The sequence below is a fragment of the Centroberyx affinis genome, unplaced genomic scaffold (genome assembly GCF_046629955.1).
Source record: "Centroberyx affinis isolate AG114_WGS23_722 - 3 ecotype Tasmania unplaced genomic scaffold, CSIRO-AGI_Caff_v1 ptg001429l_1, whole genome shotgun sequence".
NCBI lineage: Eukaryota > Metazoa > Chordata > Actinopteri > Beryciformes > Berycidae > Centroberyx > Centroberyx affinis.
Genome location: NW_027279905.1, coordinates 137,131 through 152,733, shown reverse-complemented (window position 1 = coordinate 152,733; position 15,603 = coordinate 137,131). Strand labels below are relative to the sequence as shown.

The following is a 15,603-nucleotide window of genomic DNA, read 5'->3' as shown; positions in this document are numbered from 1 at the left end:
GATTTTTTGACAGTATTTTGAATTCTGCCCTCATGTAAACTATTGCAGTCAATGGAAATAGAGCATCTTTAAACATCAGTTTTTCACTTATGGAGCAATCAATCTTTGTAAAAATAACTTACAGACATCTCTTGTCTAGATGAAGTATGCAAATTCTCAGAATTTTGTCTTGAATACGGAATATTTGACACTAGTTTGAAATCTGCCTTTACATGCATGGACAGCTGTTATCCTGCACCCTGGTGGTTGGTTAAGTCATAGTGTGAAGCCTCCTCCAATTATCCCACTGCTCAGGTAGCTCAACACCATCAAGACTTGCCATTGGTGGCAAAGGTTGTGATTTCGAACCCCTGGTGCTGCAGAATGAACATGCTTATGTCTACTTAGGCATTGTGCTGTGTGGATTAGAGACTCATGATTTCAAAGATACTTCAAGGTTTAATGCTAATTTTGGTCCTGACAGGTCTGCTGATGGATCCTCATGTATTTCTCATTTGTCTTCCTCCTCTTCCTATTTTTCCTCTTCCTCCTCCTCTTCTTCCTCTTCCGCCTTCTTCTTCTTCTTCTTCCTCTACCTCCTCAAAATGCCCAGCCCCGACTCACGGCTGCGCAGCAGCTATAATTTCTGTTTTTTTTCCCCACTCACATCTCACATTCAGCTCACATCCTTGAAACCGAGACAAATATTGGAATGTGTAATTTTGGTGGGTGGGAGGTGGGTGTTGACATGTTGAATTACTCAGTAATGAATACATTACACAAGAAACCCTTGCAACAGGAATACCTTCATATGTTTGGAATGATTGACAATGATGACAAGCCTTTTTTTGGTTTATTACATAAGTTAACGTTCAGCATCACATGCAGATATTCCTCTTAGGCTTTGAAAGCAGGTTTCCTGTCACTCATAACGTCTTCAGCAGCCAGTTGTTAAACACCCATGGATGTTGCAGGGTTTGTAAAGTGACGGTAAAACCCGCCCTGAACCCAGACACAGTGGTTCCTTCTTCCTTCCTCCTTCTCCTTTCTTGCAGCAGGTGTTGCTCTTAAGATTTTCACACCTTGTGTCTGCATCGTGTGTTATTGTTGTGTTGTGTTGTTGTATAGCAGAAATTTTATCACCTTAGCCACGGTGTTCCTTGCTGTCCCATGGGTAGACATGGTAGAACTTGATGAACTGGAACACAGGCGCCATTTCAAAAGCTTTTGAAACTGCTTAAACAGGCTGGGAAACCACGGTCAGCCATGAGCCAAATGCTGGTAAATTTTGGCTGTGGCTCCCATGCTTGTCTGCTATACCAGCCGCTTTGGCAGGTAGCCAGCCATCGTCTTGAGGTTCTTTTTTCCACTCTAAAATCTAAATCATATTTGGCTAGTGAAAGTGGCTGGTGTAATTTGGAATCCACTCGCTACTGTGACTGGTGGACAAAAAATTAGTTTCCTGCCCCGCGGCCAAATGTAATTCTCCACTGACTGAAATTACTTAAAGGGGAATGTTACCCTATTAACAATTCAAAGGTTGTTTTTAACGACCTAAGCCAGCCAGTCACTACTGACTCTTAGTGCAAAAGAGAAAGCAAGTACAAAGCTAGAAAGCAAGGCAATAAACATCATTTTGTGATGCTATACTAATTAACAATGTGAAGGTACTGCTCCATAGACAATGAATGGGAGAGTGACGTTTGGGGCTTGTGCAGTTTTTTCTGAACAGTCGAGTGCTAAAATACGTGGTTATGCCCCAAATAAAAACATAGGCTACATTTCTACAGTTCTTTCTTTAAGAGAATGGTATTTATGTAGATTTCAAAAATCCTAAAAGCCAGCAACAAAATGTAGTGCAACAAAATCAACAGGTGAACAAAATTTGAAGCATGGTGGTAGTAGAGCCATCACTTCCTAAATGGAAAGTCTTGATCTGGTTTACTTCCACAGCCTCCCTTTCCAATTCATTCTCATTAGAGCTGGTCATTTGTGTAACTTACAGAGGGACAAGACAGTGTGTTAATTTGTTTCGACAGCTGTAATTTAGTGCTATCATATAATTATTTGTCATTGTTAATAACAGCCAATGAAAGAGATTCTTTAAGTAGGGGTTTTGACAAGAGAGATGGCTAAGTCTAGCTTAATATATATATATATATATATATATATACAGTGCTGTGAAAAAGTATTTGCCCCCTTCCTGATTTCTTATATTTTTGCATATTTGTCACACTTAAATGTTTCAGATCATCAAACAAATTTTAATATTAGACAAAGATAACCTGAGTAAATACAAAATGCAGTTTTTAAATGATGATTTCATTTATTAAGGGAAAAAAGCTATCCAAACCTACCTGGCCCTATGTGAAAAAGTAATTGCCCCCTAATTGCTTGAGCTTGAGGTCTCGAACTGATGGCCGGACATTCTCCTTCAGGATTTTCTGGTAGAGAGCAGAATTCATGGTTCCATCAATTACGGCAAGTCGTCCAGGTCCTGAAGCAGCAAAGCAGCCCCAGACCATCACACTACCACCACCATGTTTGACTGTTGGTATGATGTTCTTTTTATGAAATGCTGTGTTAGTTTTACGCCAGATGTAACGGGACGCACACCTTCCAAAAAGTTCAACTTTTGTCTCGTCAGTCCACAGAATATTTTCCCAAAAGTCTTGGGGATCATCAAGATGTTTTTTTTGGCAAATGTGAGACGAGCCTTTGTGTTCTTTTTGGTCAGCAGTGGTTTTTGCCTTGGAACTCTCCCATGGATGCCATTTTTGCCCAGTCTCTTTCTTATTGTTGAATCATGGACACTGACCTTAACTGAGGCAAGTGAGGCCTGCAGTTCCTTAGATGTTGTTTTTGGTTCTTTTGTGACCTCCTGGATGAGTCGTCGACGCGCTCTTGGAGTAATTTTGGTAGGCCGGCCGCTCCTGGGAAGGTTCACCACTGTTCCAAGTTTTCTCCATTTGTGGATAATGGCTCTCACCGTGGTTCGCTGGAGTCCCAAAGCCTTAGAAATGGCTTTGTAACCCTTTCCAGACTGATAGATGTCAATGACTTTGTTTCTCATCTGTTCTTGAATTTCTTTAGACCTCGGCACGATGTGTTGCTTTTTGAGATCTTTCAGCCTACTTCATTTTGTCAGACAGGTTCTATTTAAGTGATTTCTTGATTCGACAGGTCTGGCAGTAATCAGGCCTGGGTGTGGCTAGTGAAATTGAACTCAGTTTTCCAAAAAATGTGGTTAATCACAGTCAATTCATGATTTAACAAGGGGGGCAATTACTTTTTCACATAGGGCCAGGTAGGTTTGGATAGCTTTTTTCCCTTAATAAATGAAATCATCATTTAAAAACTGCATTTTGTATTTACTTGGGTTATCTTTGTCTAATATTAAAATTTGTTTGATGATCTGAAACATTTAAGTGTGACAAATATGCAAAAATATAAGAAATCAGGAAGGGGGCAAATACTTTTTCACAGCACTGTATATATATATATATATATATATATATATATATTTTTTTTTCTTTCTTGCTTTCGCTGTGTTCCCCCCTCTCTCTGTATTCATTCTACACACATACACCAACCATTTAGCTAGCATCCAGTCCAGCATGGAGACTGTGGTGTTGACTCTTTATCCTCTGGAGGGGGGACGGCTCAGTGGGAATATAGATAAGCGCTTCCTCAGAGGCTCTACTTGCTTACAAGCAGGACACTATGTACAAATAGAAAAATTCAAGAATATTAAAATTTTTGGCCTTCTAGTTACCTATATGATGTAAAATGGTATAATGTATACATTTATTATTCAGTTTGTCCTTGCATGTGCATTATTTTGTTCTGATAAAAAAGCATGTACAGTACTCATATGCACCCTAGATTTTTTCTTCTGCATTAGTCTGTCAGTAGACTGCTCTTATAGTAATTGTTTTGATATTTAGAAACCTTTCATTTCATTATTTTTGAAAGCACCTTTGCTTTACGGCATTTTTTTTTTACATCCGCCTAAGACTTTTGCACAGTACTGTACGGCTGAAATATAACACATATAATGCCTGACAACCTGTGGAAGGGAGAATGTACAGTAAAGGACTCCTCCATTCTGGTGGAGGTGGTCATTAGTTTTACCAAGTGGCAGGCTAGGTGTCAAAAGCCATTTCTCTAATGGTTGCACAGTGGGGACCATTGAGTGTTGCCTCCTCGTCCCCTGTGGCGTCTTTTCATTTTCCCGTTTGTCACAGAAAGGCCTCTAAAGCTCGGGATACTGCCCGCTCGAAATAACTTATTTATTGTCGTCCGGTGACTCAGTAGGAGCAGACGGTGTTGAACTCAAGTGGTGCTGTGTGCCATCGTGAGGACCACAAGAGTCCTTTGAAGCATAAAGGGGAGAAGGGCAGCAGGACTGGAGATGTTGCATGGCTCTCCAGAGGTTGCAGTTCATAGCAGAGCTGAGAAGCGACTCTGTGATACAGCGCCCTCCCTCAGATTGTAAAGTGGATAGGTTGTGTTTAAGGGCCCCCACCATATAGAGGGGTGTAACACACACCTACCTGCTGCTATTTTTCAAATGATGCCTGTCAGTTTTCAGTGAATCTGAGGCAGCCGTCTCTTGTCAATTTTTTAAAAAGCATTTATTATTCTTGGCTTTTGCGTCCAAATTAGTTTAAATGATGCACCGACCTGTTTCGGCACAAAGGCCTTCCTCAGGGTGCAACGATGGATAGTCGGGAGTGTTCTTCCTCGATGACAAAGTGAATGCATTAATACTGAACACTGTTTAATAGGCTGGCTCTGGCTCACTCTATAGCCCTTGTTCATCTTTGCTATTTCATGGAAGTAGACCATGCAATAGTAAAGTTGCAGCCAAAGACCCACATAGTGATGAAATCAGTATCACATAATCTGAAAAAAAAAACCCAGTTGAAGACGGCTATTTAAAGGAATAGTTCACCCAAAAATGAAAACTCTGTCATCATCTCCTCCCCCTCATGCCAGTTGAAACACAGGTGAAGTTTGTCCATATAACACACAGGGAGGCTGCAGCACAACTCCATAGCAGCCTTCTCCAAAACAACTGAAGTCAGTGGGGACCAGTTCTTCAGAGTTCCAAAAAGACCTACAGTATATTTACACCATCATTTAGTGCAAATCTTAACTACAGCTGATTGATTTGCAACAAATAATGGTGTATAGGTCTTTCTATTCACAGTGTGATTGTTTGGCTGTTTTTGTTTTGGAACTCTAAAGAACAGAAGTCAGTTGCACCAGCTGAACGTAAGCTCCATCGTAAGTTAGGGTGTAAAGTCTACACTAACTGTTACGTTGAAACTAGTTAGTTTGACTCTAAAGTTGTGTCTTTGTTTAGTTGCTCCATGAGACTTAAGGTACATCTTAACTAGTAGAGCGTAAACGGAACACTAACCACAACATTGTCGCAGACAGTGACGTTTTCCCCTGCCGCACCGTTAATATAGAACATGTTAATATAGAACCTCCTTGATAGAACCTCCTTGGGCCGCACCTAGAGCTAAAATCAACGACTATCATCTAACCATGGCTACGCGACAGCAACAGAAAAAGATTAGAAACCTTGGAAATTTGCAAACCTCTACAAACACATCAACAAATAGGTACGTTATCGAGTATAAAGTAGACTGTAAGGATTCATGTTAGTTTGCCTCCTATACCAGTCTAGCCTAGATAGTAGCCTACAACTAGGCTAGAATTAATCAAGTGACATCAAGCGGTTTAACCGTTATTTTCAACAGAGCAAAAGTTAGGCATTTCCCCCTCAGTAACCATTATTGATGGCTAAAGAAAGTTGTAGATTTGTTATTCGTCAGTTCAGTGATCTAAACTCATGTCCAAGATATAAGTCAGTGGTTCCTCCTGTCCCCCCGCAGTGTTGTCGCTCTCCATACCACCTGAATGTCTGGAGCATCTCTCCTTAGCAAGTGAAGTGGAGCAATATTCACATCGGGAACGTAGCTTGTTACATCATCTGGGAGACTGAAATGTTCCGATTATTGAAATATGCATGACAGACACGTGGAAACTTTATGAAATCGCTGTATAAAGTATGTATTCTGCATAGATGAATACAAATAATCACCCCAAGTGTCTATAATACTCTATAATACTGGGTAACACCCAAGTCTGAACGCACCACCGGGGAAGCCTATAACATGTAGCCTAGTCGATTAATCTGTTGATTATTTTCTCGATTAATCGATTAGTTGTTTGGTCTATAAAATGTCAGAAAATGGTGAAAAATGTGGATCAGTGTTTCCCAAAGCCCAAGATGACGTCCTCAAATGTCTTGTTTTGTCCACAACCCAAAGATATTCAGTTTACTGTCATAGAGGAGTAAAGGAACCAGAAAATATTCACATTTAAGAAGCTGGAATCAGAGAATTTGGACTTATTTGTCTTAAAAAATGACTCAAACCGATTAATCGATTATCAAAATAGTTGGCGATTAATTTAATAGTTGACAACTAATCAATTAATTGATTAATTGTTGCAGCTCTACTGCAGGTCCCCATTGACTTCAGTTGTTTTGGCTGCTACCAAGTTGTGCTGGCAACCTCTCTGTGTGTTATATGGATTAACAAATTTCACCTGTGTTTCATTTGGCATGAGGGGGAGGAGATGATGACAGAAATTCAATTTTTGGGTGAACTATTCCTTTAAAAATTGTTTCCTGATGTACTTTGTGAGGAAAATCATTCAGTTCCCAAGAATACCACAAGAGATAAAAAAAAAATTTCACAGTATGTATTTGATTGTATTTAAGGGTTATGGAACAAAGTGGCTATTTAAGGTGAGATTAAAGAAGCAGCGGCTGGCAGGCTTCAACTGAGCTGCCTCCTCTCATGGCCCTGCGAAGACTATTTCAGGTTTTGAGGAGGGAGAGTAATGCCGTCGATCTCTTGAAATTAGTTTTATGCAAATTTAAACTTGTACGTGCCCCCTATACATTTAACCTCATATAAGCGTTCATGTGCGGTGTTTTTTTTTTCCCTGTGCCTTATGCAGCTTATGGAAATACGTTTACTATTTTGTATGGCTGACTCAGCTGTTGGTAAAAACATCATTGTGTACTCCGGAGTATAGGGTTCAAACAGCCTCCGGAAAATGAGGTGCGCTAACATTTAAAGAGCCCCTCAGGAACACAGGCGGGCTCATAATAATTTCACCTTTACTTTATTTGGCCACAGAAAACCGCGGTGAGAACCACCTCTCCGTTTACAAGTGTGCCCTGTTAATAATCGCATAAAATCTTTCGAGAGAGCGAAGCTTATTATCCCATTTGCCATGGGGTTTCCTCCATTTGTTCCGGTGAATTTTTGAGATATTGACGATGATCCAAAAATGCCTGAGAATGTGGGTGGAGTGCCGCCCCTCTTCCCACACATCTGGCCCGGTGCTTTTGGCTGTACTGTACCACGTTCTCCTTTTGGAGCCGACCATCTTTTTTGTCCTTAGGCGGGGTGTTAGTTTTTGGCAACATTCTGGAAGGATTGTAGGGAGTGAATTCTTGGACCAGTTGCATGTGCTCTGGCTTTTTTTTTTTTGTTTTTGCTGATACAAGATTTAGTGTGCTATCCTAAACATGATCAGGGAGCTCTACAGTTCTCCACTTATTTAGGCCTCTGCTTTGCTTGATCTGAACGAGTGGGGATGCAGTTTTACCTGGCTTTTCGAGAGGCTAACGTCGCCAGTATGGTCGGCTTTGCACAGGGATGGGAGATGGAAGACTCGAACGCCGGGATCACCCTTAATCCATAATGTATTTATGTTCCTGCACACTTCTGCACAGACGTCTACACAAGGATCCTGTTGCTCTTGGGGGCGCCCCGGTGGCTCACCGAGTAGAGCGTGTGCCATAAGGCTCAGTCCTTCCCGCAGCGACCCGGGTTAGAGTCCGGCCCGCGGTCCTTTGCTGCATGTCCTCCCCTCGCTCTCTCTCTCATACCTTCCTGTCTCTCTCTTACTATATCTATCCAATAAAGCATAAAAATGCCAAAAAAAAAAAAAAAAAAAAAAAAAAGGATCCTGTTGCTCAAATATAGAAATGAAACATATCATGTGTGATATAGTTTGTAATTTTAGACATACATTTTAGACATACATTTTCATTGCAACTTTGATTCACTGATTAAATGTTTTTATCACAAAAACATGAGAGCGTGAGCAGTAAGTAAGATTCGGTTTAGTTTACGCATGAATAATCAACGCATAAGTAGAATAAATCCAATAGGCTACATGCAACACTTGATTGCAGTACATCTAATACATCTGCAATGGAACCCTAACCCAGCAGTAATTGGTTCTATCATTTGAAAAGAATGAACGTCCATAGTAGAGCACCTTAATTGATGCATTAAGTGTGATTGAGGGGTCACGGCAGACAAGATTATAGAATCCATTCAGTACTGGCACTTATTCAAAGGCCTTATTCAATCAAAGGTTTAATTTGCATACAGATGTAGCTGTTACAGAAGTTCCACTTTTTACCTGATGCTTACTGAACTACTGCTGCATTTTGGTTCCGTCCCCAAGAAGGAATTGTTTGGGGAAAAACCTAGTTTTGCTCTCTTTTTGGCTGTCAGATGTTGCAAGAAATGGTTTGGTAACCAGTTGCTTGACAGACAGTGGAGATTTGTGCAACGAAATTAGAATAGTGTACATCTAAGGATATCTAAGGATATCGTCTGCATTACTAATGCTGGATGGACATAGGATAAATGGATGAAGAGCATATTGCATATTTTCTTTCATGGTCGGCAGACTCCAGGTAGACCACTTAAAAGCTGAATAGAAATGGAAAACCTTTGGATGGCAGTCCATTACGCTAGAAGAAATCACCTGTGAGGCCATTAATGATCCTTTTTTGGTCTCGCAGTATAGGACTAGCCAGTAGCAATACTCTCCGTTTGAGAAAGGGCAAGTGGATGTGTTGACAAAGGCAGTGACATTTCAGCAATAGAATAGCCCTAGGCGGTGTATAGAAAAGGCGGAAGGAAACCATTCAAAATCTCTCTCATCATATGATCAGACACGTGGATATCATGCATGCTATTTAGTCATAAGTATGGACTTGGAAATTTTGATTGTAATCAGGCAGCTTGTCTTGCAGCACAGCACATTAAGAAAACAAAAGCATGCATAGACTTCTAGGCTTCCACATCTACTGTATAGGCATCTAGGCCAGTGATTCTCAACCTTTTTCATATCAAGGACCTTAATTTAGTCCACATAGGGCCACAGACCCCCATTTGATGAGATTTTGTTTCTCGCACCCAAATTTGAGAATATTTTTTATTTTTAGATATGATTTTGTCCAGAATTCCATGACTATCTGTATTGTAGGTAGAGAGATAATGAAACTATGATCAAAACAGTCATTCTTCTACATTCTCTAATTGTGTTAACTTCTTGTAAACGAAATAGGCTAATGGTGACGTTTCACAATCCATTAATTTGCTGGGGACCCCCTTGAACTCCCTCAAGGACCCCTAGTGGTCCCCGGACCCCAGGGTGTGAACCACTGATCTAGGCTACCAGTTAACTTGTGACCAAGGCAAGTGTGTGTCAATAAACATTTTGTCTGCTGCTTTCGTTATACATTTGCAGTTGGCCTAATTTTTCAGAAGCATGGCCTAGTCGCTGTCCAGAGCCTGATTTCACTGCTTAAGTGGCAAGCCTGAATCCTGTACTTGGCGCAGCTGGTTTTGTTGTATTCTTCTGACCACAGAGGAATGAATATCTGTATTCTGATATCCTGTCTATTTTTAGAAAAGTATAGAATGATTGCATGCGTGTTGGCTACCTGCCAAAGTGGGGTTCCAAAGAAAAAAAGTCAGTTCCCGCACACACTTATCACCTCTGCATTGATTTATTTAAAAAGAGTCAACGTTTCGGTCACAAGGACCTTTTTCAAGACATATCAATTGTAAAGTGACATTAGTGCTTAAATACAGCCCATGATTGCATAACAGTCCACAGCTGTGTTGGAGGCGTGTCCATGATCCCATACAACACCTCACTCATTTAAGATTCCCTCGATTGTCAAAACACACAACATCCACAATCGTACACATCCAAAATCCTTCTGACACTGCTAAAGAGCAAAACATCTTTTTCTCTGGTTAGTAGTGTGTATATATATAAGACATAGCCCAAGTTCACAGTATACAAAAACACTGTGAAAAGTATAGAATGATTGCATGCGTGTTGGCTACCTGCCAAAGTGGCCAGTAGATTTGACAGACTTGTCAGCTACCACCAACATGAACCAACAGTGTTTGGTTGGTGGCTAGTGGATACTCGGTAATTATTGCTACGCAATATTGAGCGAAAGACATACTATGTGTGTGTGTTACTTGAGGACATAGCTTTTTCTATGTGAATTCTTTCACCAGCACTTGAAAATATGCTTAGGATTTTCTCAGTTTCAATATAATGGATTCAAGGACTCCCTTGAAAAAGAGATTTCGATTTCAATGGGACTCATCTGGTTAGATAAAATAAATAAATGGGTTATAAAGGGTTTTCTCTGATGTGCAACTTCATTTGTAGGGTAGAGATTGTGCACAGCACTGAAATACCTTGTTTACGATGCTGTCTGGAACCCCTTTCCGTCTGAGAAAAAAATTGCAGCCTCTTGTGATTTGGAAATTGCTCCAGTCAATATTGTGATATCCTGTTTTCTGAATGGTTATTTGGCCCCACGGTCCAGTAAATATCAGATCATCTAGCAAATGGGTCTTCCAGTGGCTGAGTGGACTTGTCTGGGCAGCTGCATGGGTATGAATGGCTCATGCATGCTGTAATACTTCCCTCTGTTCGCTTTCCTGTCTTTTCACTAATATGCTGTCTGAAAACTATTAAGATACTGGAGAGGGTGGACTGCTGTGGTCTGAGATAGAGGGAGAGGGCCATCTGTAAAGAGCATGCCCTCCCCTGAACCTTTAACTTATTCTGCCAGGCACCTTTGTACAAAGGTGTGACTCTGCCTTTGCCCACATGTCTAACCCCTTACATCATGTGGTTTCTGCCCACAGGACACACAACACCCAGCTGTGGTTGGGGCGGAAGGCTCTCTGTGAAAGCCCAGACCATGTGCTATTAAATGGGCAATTTGAGAGAACTGGCTTTGAGCAATTTGAAGTTTGATACTGGAAAAAATGTTCCAAGAAGATTTTGGGTAAAAGCAAACAGCAGTTTAGTAGGCAGTTTTACACTATCAGTGAACAGTTTGAAGGTGAGCACCTGCAAAAAGGAGAAGTGGAGCAGTTGTGGGTGGCATCACTCTTGACAACAGGAGTTGATTTCACCTCAGCGATAGCTTTTTGTCTCTACTGCATACTACTTCATAGAGCTGGGCGATAAAACGATCTCAATAATCATCACAGTAAAATTTGCCACAATAACCATGATATGCAAACCATGAGACCATGAGAGAGGTGTTTGAATCCAAGGCTTTTCGATGTGAAAGCTGATTTCTCCCCTTTGTTTTACTTCAATGCCTATTTTTGTTGACTAATACAAAGAACCTGTGTTATAGGCTGACTTCTATTGCCTTAAATGAGGCAATTGGAATGTAAAGCCATCAAATGTTTGCATGTATTTTAACCAGTTGGCTACGATAATAAATCATATAATATTTTAAACTGTAGCCTAATTAATTTCTGGTTTCTTCAGGGCTTAGTGCCAAGGAGAATACTCATGTGATAGACTGTTTGTGGTAAAACATTCACTTTTCATTGCTGATAGTGTTGGAGTTTGCCTTTCCGAAACCATCAACGTAACATGAGACTAGGGCTGAACAATTAATCAAAATTTTATCGAAATCACAATATGGCCTACTGCAGTTTTCAAATCACAGCAGGCGCAATATTTGTTAAAGGCGAAATGTGTGTCAAAATATCATTTTAAATGAAATATTGTGGTGCTGCAGAGATGTCCTGGCCTACACATCATATTCTACAGACTTAAGAAAACGTTTTTGTTTGGTACAGATCCCCACAAAAATCACACCATAATCATTTTAATACGTTTTTCAATGGAAAATGAGAATAATTATGTAAAAATTATCATTCCCTTAAATATTGTGATTATTATTGATATCGATCAATATGAAAAAATATATCATGTTTTGACCATATTTCCCAGCCCTACTACTTTGCGGGCAGCACTTAATATGAGGTACGATGCAATACCTGGTTCTGTAGCTCAGTGGATGGAGCATCACACCGACACAGTCTCGGTTAGAGGTTTGATTTCCTCCTGGGGTGACCCATGCTTCAAGTGTAAACATGATGTTGTGTTGTAAGCCTCTTTGGATAAAAGCGTCTGCTAAAAGGCTCATGTTATTTTATATTCATGTACAGCCAAAGCTACAGGGTAAATGTATTTGCAAACCACAACCTCCTCACACTGCATCCCTCTCCATAATGGAGTTTACTGCCATGGCTGCAGGTAACCTGGTTTCACCACTTATTGCCTTGCCAGTTATGGTTAGTGTTGTAGGGACATAACTTAGAGCCTGCGCTCTAATACTGCCATAAATCTAAGTTAGGCGTCACAGCCCCTGGATCATGGTTAAGGCTGGGGCTGACATCAAAGTATACTTATTTATCATATTTAGTGTGATCTTTGATATCATTTCTGTGTCTCCACGCTTCGTTCTCCTGTCGCCCACATGATAAATCTAGGTGGGTGCATTGGTGTGTGAGTGTGTGTGTGTTTGTGTGTGTGTGTGTGTGTAAGAACCAGTCCACTAAACCTCAGTGCTAATAAAGGAGCACCAGCTTGTATGTGCACCTCGCCCGATCACACACAAGCACACGTATCATGGTAGCACTGTAACACAACCTAGAAAGAATCCCTAGGCGCTACTGCTCATGAAACCATCCATATTGGACTGTAGATGTAAAAAAAAGAAGTAAATTTAATATCAGCCTTTCTTGTTCAGAGCAGATGGAGAGGTGTGTGTGTGACTCAACTGCTTAAAAGGGGCTTTTCAAGAAATCCGTCACCAACGTTGAGCCTTTTTGAATTTTACATTGACAGCTTGGCTAGTGGGCTAAATGTATCGAGATCCAACTGTAAAGTAGGGCCTTAAAGGATAACACCAGTGCAATTTTAGTTATTTTCTATTGCTATTAATGCCCATGAAAATCCACCCATGTATTTGTCACAGCCAGAAGCTCCTACTGTGTGTTCTGCAGCAGGTTTGCCCGACCTCCTGGAAGTCAAAAGGCTCACGTTATTTTCAGAAATACATTAAAAACAGCTCCGAGACATACTGCTGCCTTGACTAACATAATACATCATGTTGAACTTGTGCAGATAAAGGTGCAGCTGATATGCCTGTTCACTACAACGCTAGTGTGGCTCACGCTACGACGTTTACATGTTATGACTCGAGGCAATAATATGTAAAATACAAATTGCTTACCAGCTCAGTAATATCTATATAGTTGAAATGCTGTTGGTACAACGTAGATTGTGTTTTTGTGGTCAGTACACTGATTATGTCCAACTCACGAACTAGAAAATGCCATTTGATCTGTTTTTCATAGGAGTCAGTGTAGCGTTCTGTGCTTTCAGCTGAGGAAGTGAGGTCAGTGAGGTAATCTTATGTGCATGTGAGGGCATATCCATGTTTGTACACTGAACAAAAATATATAAACGAAACACTTTTAGTTTTGCTCCCATTTTTCATGAGTTGAAATAAAAGATCTAAGACTTTCTCTATGCACGGATTTAAACAAATTTGTGAACAAAATTTGAGAGAAATAAGCCTTTTGTGCGCATAGAAAAAGTCTTGGGGTCTTTTATTTCAACTCATGAAAAATGGGAGCAAAAACAAAAGTGTTGCGTTTATATTTTTGTTCAGTATAGTTCACATCATTGGACAGAGAACTAATGTGTTTCCTGCTGGTAAATCCCAAACTTTATTGGCTTTTTTTGCTGTTTAACCTGCCAACTACTGTAGATTTTTCGAACAGAATTGGTTCTCCAAATGATGCCTGGTTGCTTGCCAAAGTGCCTGGTAGGACTAAATTCTAGGACTCAGCTCCAGCCAAAATTTACCAGGTTTTCGCTCATGGTGGTGGTTAGTGGTTCAGTTTGGATATGTGAAGTTCTACTGTTTGATTATATTTTGCAGAAGTGGTATTTGGTGCGACTATAATCACAGCAGTTTATTCAGAAACTGCTTTTTGGCTTTCGGGTCGAGGATTCTAACCACCGAAACTGTCCACCGCACGTTCCCCTCTTCCTAAACACAAACCCAGGTGTTCATCTCACAGCTGTTACTTTCTGACTTGTGGACAGCTGTCAGCGTGTTGATTCGAGTGCTGTAAAGTTGTTTGGATTGACTCAAACCGTGCAAACAAATCCCAGCAAACTGTCTCTTACTTGCAGTTGAAACATTTAAATACGAAAATGTTTCAAGTGACCATCCGGACCAGGTCACTTAATGCAATCAGACACACTGACAGTCTTTCCATTAGGTGCTGTTCCATGAGGTCTAACGATCTGAGAGTCCGCACAAAGGACCACAACGCACAAATTCACATAATGACCATGTTGAAGCTGCATTAGACACTAATTTTAATGTAAAATCAACATTCATTCTGAATCACAGCCGCTACCACTTTAATTGGGTTTGATTTCATGTCAGTAGGTGTAGGTGCCACTTTTTTCAAATGGCGGGCATCTCGTTTTGGAGTGAAACTGGTTCCACAGAGTAAAGTCCTTGGTGGACAGCTTGGAAGTTGGTTTAGCCTAAACATAACCAGTGTAGTAGCAGGGTTTCACCAGGCCCGGAAAACATAGTGGTATTGCATGGCAGCCTATCAGCTATAGATTCCCTCTTGTTACGCCCCTTATGAACATTGAATTAACGCAGTAGCTAGATATTGAAAGGGACACCTTGGCAAGATTCGTCTCACTGGGGAAAAAAAAATCCCCACAATCTGCAAACTCATCTTTCAGATCCCTTTTCATAGTAATCTCTCTAACACTCATCCTAATTCATGTGTTGTCTGTTGTCAAGAGGTTTCATCTAGTACAGTTGGTATTAGTGTGAACAGCATGCAGAGCACTGAGTGGACTCCATCGTACATAATCTCTTCATTAACACTCTGCTGCTTTTTATCAGATCCGCTCTCTGTGTCTCATTTCCCGTTGCGCTCTCTCTCGTTTTGTTTCCATCTTCCTCATCTGATCATAATGTTGTTCCCCCTGTAGAACACAGCTGCAGCCTCTCAGACTGGCTGGAGAGCTCTCTCTGTGTGTGTGTGTGTGAGAGAGAGAGAGTGTGTGTGTGTGTGTGTGTGTGTGAACCAGGCTTTTTACGTATGCTTGAGTTCCAGAGGCCCTCGCAAGTACAGCATAATTACTAGAAAACGAGTTGTGATGGTGCCGCTGATGGTTTTTAGGCAAAGGCAAAACAGGCTTTTGTTTTAAAGCTCTCATTATCCAGGAAGGTTGACTGGGCACGCATGCTCTTTTTCAGCGCTGCCCTGCTTCATTTCAGGAAACTTCGGGTTAAGTGCCTTGCTCAAGGACGGCGAGACAGTAGTCGTAGAGGTGAGGGAG

General features: G+C 40.8%; 1 protein-coding gene across 1 annotated transcript in view; it reads left to right on the top strand.

Moving 5' to 3' along the window:
* Positions 1-15,603, top strand: part of LOC139650023 (mannosyl-oligosaccharide 1,2-alpha-mannosidase IB-like) — a 151,093-nt gene that overhangs the window by 3,001 nt on the left and 132,489 nt on the right. The gene's annotated exons all lie outside the window — the stretch shown is intronic.